Genomic DNA, 12,380 nt, shown 5'->3' on the forward strand with positions numbered 1-12,380 from the left:
CCTGACACAGGTGCCCAGCATCATCAAGATGCTCAATGGTGGCACTCCTCTCTCTGTAGCCCAGAGCTGATGGCAGAAAATGCTGATATAGACTGGGCTGTCTGATAGCAACAGGGATGACAGGGTCCCAAATAATAAGGGGCCTGACAGCAGCACTTAACTGCTAAAAGCAAGGTGGGTGCAATTATCCTAATGAATGATAAGGTCAGTGTGGCAGTCGGAGGGGCCGCTCCACAGAGATCTAGGAAGATGGTTAACAAGGGGTGACTGACTGGCTCAGTCGGTAGAGCACATGACTCTTGATCTTAGGGTCATGAGTTCAAGCCTTTCATTGGGTGCAGAGCCTACTTTAAAAAGAGAAAAGAAAAGAAACTGGAGCAGGAAGATGGGTAACAGAACACAGTGTTCCTAGGGGGAAGAGAGATGGGCAGCCAACAAGAGCATTGCTTAATTTATACAACTGAAAAATAATAGATCAAGAATGGGTGATCAGAAAAAAAAAAAAAAAAAAGAATGGGTGATCAGGAGGCTGAAGGCAGCTGTCCTGCAGACCTGAAAACACCTCTGTCTGAGAGGCTAGGGATTCCCATGAGGAAGGCCCTATAAGAACAGCAAGTATCTATAACAATGATTTTCTCAGTCTCTCCCCAGAGGGACTCAAAGAATTTATTCCCATAATCATAAACTTGGAAAAGACAAAGACTCAGATGTTTTGAAGATGGTTAAACACAGGGTCTGAGCTGATGTCAATATCTGAGGACCCAAAGGATCATCACAGCTTCCCTGTTAGAATGGAATTATACGGGGATAGCCAATAAAAGGAGTTTTGGCCCAGTTCCAGGTCATAATGATTCTACTAAATTCACAGACTACCCAGTGGTTTTGTTTCCAGGTGATCCACTGACATATCTCTCAGTGGTCCTTTTCCCAATTTTGACAGTAAATGGTCAGTGCAGCACTCATGGCCAGAGAAGAATGTGGTGGTCAGAGGCCCCGGGCCCTGAGAGTCACCCTACCTAGTAGGCCACCTAGACTGCAGAGAAACCAGAGTATCCACAATACATGGCAAAGGGGAGAGGTGATGAGAAACAGCCATCCCCCAAGACCAGCTGCAGTGGGGTGACTGTAGTCTGCCCTACTCTTCCTCTAGGGAGGTTCCTAGGAGACCGCAAAAATTTGGAGAAGATGCTCCAGACATCTTTCTTACTGATCAAAGAAAATGAATGCAAATGGCAGAGGCACCGGATGGGCTGGTGGCTGGGGTGCACTGCCCAGATGCTCCCCTTCAGGACCCAGACACCCCTTCCCCAAGCTGCCCATCTCACGGCTGAGCTCTCTCCAGGACTTGCCCCTAGACAAAGTGAGTCACCTACCCAAGTCTTCATCCCCTCCCCTGGGACAGCCCATACCAGTCATTGTTCCACCTATCCTATCTTAGCTTTGCACCTCCCTGGGGGGGATCAGCGGAGGCCTCTGCTACAGTTGCCTGGAAGTTCAACTTCTCTACTGGCTCCATCCTGCTTCCCTCATTCCCTCCAATGGAAACCCACATAGAACTGAGCTCAGATTCAGTGTGCTCGAGAATCATACCTAAGACATCTGCCTTATGAATATCTGCTTCCGTGGCTGTTGTTTATGGCTACAGTGGATCCCGTGGGGCACACGCCCATCCCCAGGCTGCTGGGAATATATGCTGCCGGTGGCTCACCATGGAGTCCCTTATGGCCTCCGGGAGCCACCTCATCCCCGGGGCCAGTCCCTGGCTGATGCAGGAAACAAACACTAGAGCCTATAACTTCTATTGGGGACAGCCCGAAGGACCAGGCCAGCTTGGGGGTCCAGGCCAGGAGGGTGGGAAGGGGCAGAGGGAAGAGCCTACCAGCAGGGCGTTTTCACCAGAAGCCTCAGCTGGTCCCATGGGGACCCGTCTTTTCCTCTGTGGTTACCCATTCATGAGTTGGACTGCTTTAACATTTTAACTTTCTGAATGTGGTTGACCAGTCAGCCTCAATACCCTCTGCTGTATAACTCAGCTTTTTCCAAATTATTTTACATGCTACAATTACTATATATGACATTATTGTATTACTTCTAGAGTTGCTACTCTGTTCCATGGACCAGTCTATCTCTTTCAAGTTTTAGAACACACTGTTTTAGTTAATGTAGCTTTGTAAGCCACTTAAAAAAAAAAAAAAGATTTTAGTTATTTATTCATGGGAGACAAAGAGAGAGAGGCAGAGACATAAGCAGAAGGAGAAGCAAGTGCCCTGGGGGAGCCAGATGTGGGACTCAATCCCGGGACCCTGGATCATGCCCTGCACTGAAGGCAGATGCTCAACCACTGAGCCACCCAGGTGTCCCGCTTTGTAAGGCACTTTATTAGCTGTGACTTTGTTTTGTTTTAAGCTCCCTTGAATCATTTTAGGAATAAGCTAGAACATTAATGCCATAGATCTTAGTATCTCAGATGTTATTGATTCATCAGTCATGGAGCAGTATAGCTAGGGCCGGAGCAGAGAGAACAGACTGAGGGCAGGGGACTCACACATGGGCAATCAAGCAGACATGCACAGGAAACAGTAAGTGCGTATCATGGGGAAAGTCGTACAAGGAGTCAGGAAAGGCCTCCTTGAGGAGGTGATGTTTGAGCTAGGATCTCAAGCAGGTGTAAGTAGGATAACTTATCTGGGAGCACTGAGCAGGGGACCGGGTGGAGGTGGAGAGGACACACTCCAGGCAAAGGGCAGCAAGCCCTGCATGCAATCTCCAACAGGGATAGGACTAGGGAAGAAGGTCCAGATCAGGCAGGCTGGACCCCCAAGAGTCAGCTAAAGGATTCTGGACTTTTTCCTAAGAATAGTAGGAGGCCACTAAAGACATTAAAAATAAATAAATAAACCTTTATTGAGATATACGTTACATACCCCATGTGTATAATTTCAATGGTTTTTAGTATATTCACACATACATGTAATCACCATGGTCAGTTTTAGAACATTTTCATCACCTCATGAAGAAGCCTTATACCCACTGTAAACCACCCCCTACTTCCCCAGCTCTACGCAGCCACTCGTCTACTTTCTGTCTATATAGATTTGCCTATTCTGGACATCTCATGTAAATGGAATCATATAATATGTGGTCTTCTGTGACTGGCTTCTTGTTTGATTTACCATAATATTTCCAAGGTTCATTCAGGTTGTCCATCATTCCTTTTAATGGCCAAAGGATAGTCTATGTTATGGATATGCTGCATTTCATTTATCCATTCATCAGCTGATGGACATTTGGGTTCTTTCTACTTGATTGACTATTACAAATAATGCTGCTATAGACATTCGTGCACAAGTTTTTGTGCAGATATATGTTTTCATTTCTCTTGGGTATATAACTAGGAGTGGAACTGCTGGGTCATATGGTCACTCTATGTTTAATAATTTAAGGAACTGCTAGGCTGTTGTCTAAAGTGGCTGCACCATATTTCCACTCCCATCAGCAGCATATGAGAGTGCCCCATCCTCTACATCCTCGCTAACACCTGTTATTATCTGACTTTTTGATTCTAGCCATCCTCGTGGGTCTGAAGGAGCATCTTATGGTGGTTTTGATTTACATTGCCCTAATCACTAAAGGCTTTTAACTGAGGGCCTGATACAATCAAACTTTTGAACAGTTCACTCTGGTAAAACGATCTGAGGACAGAAAGGAAGATGTGAGACCGTGATGGGAGACGCCCCTGCAGCTGCATGGGGAAGCTGATGGCGAAGGATGGGAAGCTGATGGCGAGGGACACAGCAAGAAGGGAACAGTGAGAAACAGGGTTAAAATCCATAAGGGCTGGAGATCACTGGATGAGGGCACAAGGGAGGCATCAAGTGTCTGGTCAACTGGGTGGATAGTGGAGTCCTCACCAAAGGAACACAGAAGTACGTGTTTTAACTGTGATAAAATATGTATAACATAAAATTCATCATCATCACCATAGGCAATTGCATAGTTTAGTGCTAGTATATTCACGTGGTCATGCAACCCATCTCCAGAACTCTTTCACTTTGCAAAACGGAAACCCTACACCCATTAAACAACAATGCCCCATTCTTCCTCCCCACCCGGCCCCTGGCAGCCAACATTCTTTCTGTCGCTATGAATTCAAATATTCTAGAAACCTCATACAGTATTTGTCTTCTTGTGCCTGGCTTATCTCACTTAACGTAACGTCCCCAATGTTTATCCATGTTACAGCATGTGACAGATTTTCTTCATTTTTTAAGTGAATACACAGAAATATTTTTTTGCTGACCAACAAAAAGCACAGGTTTATCTAAACTTTCTTCTTCAATATCATGACTCTAATTTTTTTTTATGACTCTAAATTTTAATCTAAGCCACCTTCAGATTCAGATTCTCAAGATTCTTCCAACTTGGTGCTTGCTTCGGCTGGACGAGCGCAGCATTATGCTGACACCCTGCTGTACGTGACCTCACATTTCATAACCTTGACCCCTTTAGCACCTTTCAAATTACAGTATAATTCTCAGACAACCTGAGGGATAGAGGATTTTCATCCAAATTTCCTATTTGGTTATTTGCAGTCGTTTTTATTTAACTAAATAATCTACTGGGGGAAACTAAATACTTTCTCCTGAAAAATCAGTCCTAAGCTTTTAATAATTTGGGGCATTTGGTACCCCTCCATTACAAAAGTTGCTCACATCTACCTCCCTTACCTCTGAAAGTTCTATGATCTATTCTGAGAGATTTGGCAATTTTTGCTGCCTCTAATCACCTTGCCTGGCATCTGACAGGCAATCTTCTGCATTCGCAATAATTTTATTACTTCATTATAGCGTAATTCTTTAGAACACATAACAAGCAATCATTTAGGGATCCAAATGCAAGTTAAAATTCAAGTGTGTCTCCAATGAAATAAGTGACCAGAGCAACTAAAGTAGAAAGTACACAAAAAGGCAGCCTGGTTGGCTCAGTGGTTTAGCGCCGCCTTCAGCCCAGGATGTGATCCTGGAGACCCAGGATCAAGTCCCATGTTGGGCTCCCTGCACAGAGCCTGCTTCTCCCTCTGCCTGGATGGATCTCTGCCTCTCTCTCTCTGTGTCTCTCATGAATAAATAAATAAAATCTTAAAAAAAAAAAGAAAGTATACAAAAGTCCATCTATACACAGATGATGATAATCCTCATCAGATCTCATTCCTTTGCCCACTGGCAAGACACATTCTAGTTTCAGAGACATTAAAATGTGGAGGGAAGATGTACATCTCAGAATCAAGAAGACATAGTACATGGAGAGAGGCAAAGGGAACATAAAGAAGGTTAACAAACAGCAGCAGAAAGTACTAGCAGGTGCCAAGAGAATGAAGAAACACAAGACAGACAATAAGCACATATGGCACTTTTCATACTCAAGAGTCATCATGCAGGATCAAGAAATCCTCTATGCCTCATGGAACTCCCCAGAATAAAACAGAAGACAAGTAATGAGGACTAAGATAAAGATTTGGAATCATCGATAAAATATTAAATTAAAAGTGCCACATGGGTGGCTCAGTGGTTGAGCATCTGCCTTCGGGTCAGGTGGTGATCCCAGGGTCCTGGGATCGAGTCCCACCTCGGGCTACCTACAGGGAGCCTGCTTCTCCCTCTGCCTGTGACTCTGCCTATCTCTCTGTGTCTCATGAATAAATAAATAAAATCTTTTAAAAAATAAAAAATAAAAATAAGAGTACCACATCAGAGAAGTGGAGTGTTAAGAGAGCTTACCTCTGAGAAGAGCAGTGTAAGGGAGAACATGGTTATTGCTTATAAGAATTTTCTTGTTTTTTGCTACAAGGAATATATATATGGAAAAAAAAAAGAAGCTTAAAAAATAATAAAAATATTTTAGAAAAGATACAAAATGGCAAATATGTAAAAAGAAAATACAGTTATTTCCAGTGTGGAAAGGTGGAACCCATAATTCCTGAATAGCACATTGGGCAATTCATGTCCAAATATCACAAATGTCATGATTGTGGCATCACCAGCCATGGAAGCCTTGCGTGACCGCCAGTGTCACTTTGGTTTTGCTCTAAAGCAGTGCTCAACAAACAAGGCCCTGTCTGTCTGACACTTAGTACTAATTCTTCAGCTGCTCTCTGAAGGTCATAGGGAGCCAGCTGAGGAGGAGATAAATGGTAATGGTTTCTGTAAGGAGGAAGCCTCGTTTGGAGTCCACAAGTCACCATGAGCGCCACACACAGGCCCCACATCAATCTTCAAAGGAAGAAGTCAAGATTTATCAACTTTGCTGTAACAGCCAGGCACTCCCCTCCTCTGATGCTGCGGGCCTTGCTTGGCCCACAGTATTTGGTTGTTGGGGTCCCTATCATCTTCTAGGGAGGGAACCAGAAGGCTTCATAAATCTGCCTAGCAGTTCCCTTTGGTGCCCAGGCTGCTGCTACAACACAAAAGAAGCCTAACAATTTGCTTCTGGATGGAAGTAGAGCCAACCCTCTACAGGAGTCCCATGTCCAGATTCAATAGTTATCGTTCTTACAAATGGGTTATATCCACCCACACGGCCAGAAATCACAGAGGCTTCTTCAACATCATTCTGAGGGGAAAGAACATGCCCATCCATAGAAGCCACAAGAGCCACACTCACATCTGGGGCTATCCCAGGATCCTCCACTCTCCTGCATTTACATTACTGTCACAACTGTTCACTCTTGCCTCAGGGGCCCTGAGGGCTGGGATCTGACTGGATGGACCAGGTCGGGGACCTGGCAAGAAGCAGAAATGAGCAAGAGAAGATTCTGCACCAGGGAGTCCAGTTTAGCTCTGGGAACAGCCCCTGGCATATCACTGGCCCGGAGAACAGGCTCATTGCTCGTGATGGATGGAAGACAGGAGTTACCTCCACTGGAGTGGATGACAGGAGAGACAAGAAGAGAGACGACAGGCAGCGGTGCAGCACACAGAGGAGCCAAAGAGCCAAACCAAACCATTGTGCATGATGGGGCTCCTGGGAATGTGGGCCCTGAGCTGGTACAGCCCCAGAGCCAGAGGCCCAGCAGCACAGTCCTGCCCTCCAGAGCCCAAGGAGGCCTCACAGGCCAGGGGGCCATCCTGAGTCGCGCATGGGGCTGCTGCACAGGGGCCAGTTGGGAAGCCAGCCTCGTTTCCCTCCAGCCCCGCTTCTCTTGTGGCCTGGCCAGCCTTCGGCTACAGGAGTCCTGGGCACTGTCAGAGAGAAATCACCACATATCCTAGAAGGTGCGCTCAGCTGGCCGGGCTGTCCAGCTTGTGATGGAGAAACCTCAGATTCAGGGAAGAGACTGTGTCTTGTCCCTGGCCTCCCAGGGGTCCAGAGGTGAGGATGAGGCCCTGGCTCCAGAGCCTCAACTCCCAGGGCCCTTTCCTGTTCCCACACTGATCAAACACATGGAGACTGAGAACTCAGGTGTTTTTTTGTGCTAGGAACTGGGAACCTGGAAGGGATGTCTGAGCAAGCACAGTGGTTCTCTGCTCAGTGAGTCTACAACAGGAGCCGCCGTAGCAGGAGATGCCTGAAAGAGTTCAGGCTGGAGGGACCAGGCCCAATAAAAGCGTGGCAAGTGTGCACACCTGCAGGGACAGGGCTCTGGGCCCGTTCCACGAGCAGCAAGGCTACAGAGAAACGCCAGGAGTACACATCGTGAGATCTGCAGAGGCACTGACATGGTAGGAGGGCCAAGGAAAGGCAGTGGTTGGAGATGAAGCCAAAGCCCTCGGTCTGTGTGCCAGAGAGGACAGTACAGGGAAACCAGGAGAAGGAGCCAGGCTGGTGGTTCAGCAATGAGCTCAGTATTAGCTCTGTAGAGCTATGTGTCTGTGGAAGGAGACATCTGATCCAAATGCCTGTCATTCTGAGGTGGGGTGGGTGATGGAGCCCAGTCTAGTGCAGAACCTAAGAGTAACAGCCATGGACAACTGATCTGTCTCATTCCCTTCCCCAAGCTTACAGTGTATACACTCAAGGATCCCCACAGGATAGCTGACACCTTTTGCTTTTCTACAGGGAAGGTGGATGAACCAATGCATTTCAGGGTGGCATGAAAACATGGTATGCGATACCCCACCAAATGGTCCTTTGTTCAACGTTAATTTGAGCATCTACTGTGTGCCAGGCAGTAAGCACACTGTCCTGATAGCTTTTCTCCCTTTCCTTCTTTTAGTAATAAAACCACTTCCCACTTGTGGTAGACAGAATAACGGCCCCCAAAGGATATCCATGTCCTGACCCCAAGTACTTGTGACTATGTTACCTCACATGGCAAAAGGGACTTTGAGATGTGATTAAGTAAAAATTGAGATGGGGAGATTGTCCTGGATCATCCAGGTGAGCCTCGTGTCATCACAATTGTCCTTAACAAGAAGGAAATAGGAGACCCGAGTGATAAGATGCAGGAGATGTGATGACATAATCGAGAAGTTTGAGTGATACAAGGAAGGAAGGGCATGCAGTTGCTTCTAGAAGGTAAAAAGCACAAGGACACAGATCCTGCCCCCAGAGCCTCCAGAAGGAACCAGACCTGCCAATACCTTGGCTTTACCAGGACTCCTTTTGTACTCCTAAACTCCAGAACTGTCTGAGAATACATTTGCGTTGTTTTAAACCACTAAGTTTGTGTTAATTTGTTTTAGCAGTAATAAGAAACTAATATACCACAACATCAAATCCAAGCTGGGAACCTGCCATCTAGCTAGAAATCAAACGTAACCATCCTCCCTTGCAGCTGGTGTGATTATGTGACTAATTTCTAAACAACAGGATTGAACAGAAACGATGGGTACTACTTCTGGACTGTCTTCAGCTTTAAGACAAGCTGCTTGCTCTGGACTTGTGCACATCTTCTTGCCCCATCCCCTTCTGGTAGACGGGAATATAGATATGGCAGTGACCCTGTTCCAACCACACCAATGTGGACAAATTCGATAAATGGCAAGACAACAAGAATTAAGGAGCTTGGATCTCTGAATGACCTTGTGGAGCAGAAATGCCCCACTAGCCTGGAATAGCCAGATTGTTGGCTGAGAGGGAAATAAATTTTTAACTCATTTAAGGCACTGTATTTTGGAATATCTTTATTACAGCAGCTTACCTATAACCCAAACACACTGCCTAAAGGAAGTCCCAATTTATGTGGACAAACAACACAGAAACAGATCTTTACACTATTATAGGATGATGCTAAGGTACAGAGGTGGGCAAAGTGCCCAGTGGTCCAGGAGGCCCCAAAGGTGAAAAGGAAAAAAACCTTGTGATCCAGGACCTCAGATGATTATTCACTCAACATAAGCCCTCAGTCTAACCCCTCCTGCCTTATAGTCCTCTAGAATAGGGGTAGCACTAAAGAAGAGTCATTTCACATGGCCAAGAAGACAACTGTACTGTCTGAAGCCCAACTGTACTACCATTGCCCAAGTCCCACCATCAGCAGTGGTTGTTTTCAGTTCAAGAAGTTAGGTCTGAAACACATTTGTGCCTCCAGACACAGGCTCCTGACCAAAGGGAGGTATCTACCAAACTCCACACTGACCACCCAGGACAGATGAATGCCTGGCCCAGACAACAATCTTGGCAAAAACGAAGAGTGCTACTCATTGGCTTTTCCCATATTAATTACCTCAGGCCATCTGGGACAGGTTTACAACATCTTCAAGGCACTCAAGCATTTTTTCCAATTTTTCAGAATTGTTTTTCTGGTTTTTGTGATGGTTGTTGGCTACTTTTTCTATCTTTTTTTTTTAATCACTTTCATTTTCAGTTAATTATGTCTGGACTGCCAATACATATAGGGGTGGGAAGACAGAGAGACAGAATGAAGTGAACACCAAATGCTTTAAGACTAGGTCTAGAAAATGGCTCTAAAACACAATTCATATCATTTCTCTGCTCAAAATGCTCAAGTGTCACATGGCCATAAAGCTCTCTGGATCTTCTTCTCTCCGGCTTAGTCCTATAACTCTCCACCACTCTGCTGGGGCCCAAGAGCCTCCTCATGGGTCTCAGATTCCACATGCAAGATGCTATAGGCCCCCCACATGCTCTTCCTCTGGCCTGGACATTACAGCATCACAGGCTCCCTTTCTCTCTCAATCTCCCTTCGAATGCCACCTGACAGGTCTTCTCTGGACACCAACTGCAAATAGAACTCACTCAGTCCCTAAGTCATGATCACTCACCCTCTTCCTCTGCTTTATTTTTCTTTCCTAGTACTATCACCACCTGACACCATCTCTGGCCAACTAGTTAAGGTGGAGTGTTTGTTTATTCATTGTTCACCCATCTCCTTCAGTAGCATGCAAGCTCTCTGTGCAGGATATTTGTTTTGTTCACTGATGTACCCCCACTGCCTACATTAGTACCTGGCACATAGTAGACAGTTAATATTCATTGAATAAATGAGCAGTGCACCAAATCACCAATACACAAAAAGCCAGTGACAGGGAATATTCGTTTTTTGCCAGCTCATCATTTGAACCTAATTTTCACCTTGACCCTAGTGTTTTTAACCAAATTGTTTTAGAACAGCTCATGTTCAGCCAAAGCAACTGGTACTATTCTGGTGGCACTTCCAACTACCGTCCAGCTTGTCACCTGGCGCCCTAACCATGTATTTATTTAGAAAGCGGATCTAATTCTCCAGGCAAAACTCGCCCCCCATCGTAACTACACCTTTACTGTGAGGTGCTTTGCTGGAAAGCCCGCCTGCCATCCCGGCAGCTGGCATAATCATGAGGTTGGTAATACCAGGAGCTCAGGAAGGCTGCAATTAGTACTTGACAAGCACTTTATGGTCCACAATTTAAATGTCTATGGCATTGTAATTCAGTTCCTCAATGAGGCAAACATGATACTAACCTCATCTAGGAAACTGGATGAAATGCCTCCTTGCATTGATGGCCTCCTAATTAGTGCACGTGGGGAAGTGGGGCTCCCCAGCCGTCCCACCTCCAACTTTTGAGAACACTTTCTCTTTAGTGGCCCCCTAAAATGTGTGCCACTGGCTGAAGATAGCTCCCACACACGTTGATGGAGCATCCACTGGGGGGAAGCACGAGGATGGCTTTTGTGTGCTGTCTGTCCACAGTGTCTCACTTTGGCTGGGATGAATGACTGTGGGTAATCTTGAGGACAGCCCCCCCCCCCCCACTGGGTGTTGACAGTCAAGAGCTGCAGATATGAAGTCATCCACCTGCACACCGAAGGGACTCCTTGAAATGCAAACAGTTCATATAGGAGCTGCCGGAAAAGCACTTAATAAAGTTCAGCACTCATTTCTCATTTAAAAGAACAAAACCAAACCAAACCCTCTTTCGTAAATGAGAAAGCAGGTACTCCCAGGACACGATAACGTGGTCTGTCACCAACAACAGGCAGCGTGCCCAGCAGTCCCTGCAGCAAACACGATGCCTACACTCACGACTTCTACCCAGTTCTGTTCGTAGAGGTGACAACAATTCAACCCGTGGGCAAAGAAGCCAGGTATAAACACAGGCAGGGAAGAGGTGTAAGTATTGTTGCTCACCAATAATACGACCAACTGGCTCCGGGGTCCAAGAAAACCTGTGGGAAACCATTAGGACCACTGAGAATGCTCCATTAGGTGGCCGAGTACAAAAGTAATATTCACACATCAAAGTTTTCTACCTACCAGCAAGAATCAGAAAATACGGTGACAAAGAGGAATCACTATAAAGTAAAAGGATGTCACTCACAATACTAACAAAGACATAAAACACCGAGCTTACCTTAGGGAAATGAGAACGATTTCTACAAAAACGACTGAAACTTCTGAAGCTGCTCAAGAAATATTTGTTGCATAAATAATCACCAATTGTTCCAGAGGGACATAAAAGAGGTAAGAGTGAAAGAAAAGATGTCCCCTGTTCCTGAGTGGGATGAGTCAATACTGCAAACATTATGATTCTCCCCAAATCCAGACTTTAAGTTCACCAAATTCCAATCAGAATATCAGCTATATTAGCATGATATTTTGAACCCAACAAAATGATTTGAAGTTTCCAGCACAAGGATAAACAGGTGAGGATACTTGAGAACATCCTTGAAAAACAGACATATTGTTATTATTGTTTGAGGTTTTTTTTGAGAAGGAGGGGGAGAAGGAGACAGAGAGAGAATCCCAACCGGGGCTCCATCTCAGGACCTTGAGCTTGTGTCCTGAGCCAAAATCAAGAGTCAGATGCTTCACCAACTGAGCCAGCTGGGTGCCCTAAGAAGTATTGTTATTGTTAAGGAGAAGACCATTTATCAGATACTGAAGTGTAATATAAAGCTAAGGTGATTTAAAATCACGGGGCACTAACCCACAAAGTGTC

At 45.6% G+C, this 12,380-nt stretch overlaps 1 protein-coding gene across 1 annotated transcript in view; it reads right to left on the reverse strand.

Annotated features, from left to right (window-relative positions):
* The window catches only part of GABBR2 (gamma-aminobutyric acid type B receptor subunit 2), a 370,018-nt gene that overhangs the window by 336,133 nt on the left and 21,505 nt on the right, over positions 1–12,380 (reverse strand). The window lies entirely within an intron of this gene.

The sequence above is a fragment of the Canis lupus genome, chromosome 10 (assembly GCF_048164855.1).
Source record: "Canis lupus baileyi chromosome 10, mCanLup2.hap1, whole genome shotgun sequence".
In the NCBI taxonomy this organism is placed as follows: domain Eukaryota; kingdom Metazoa; phylum Chordata; class Mammalia; order Carnivora; family Canidae; genus Canis; species Canis lupus.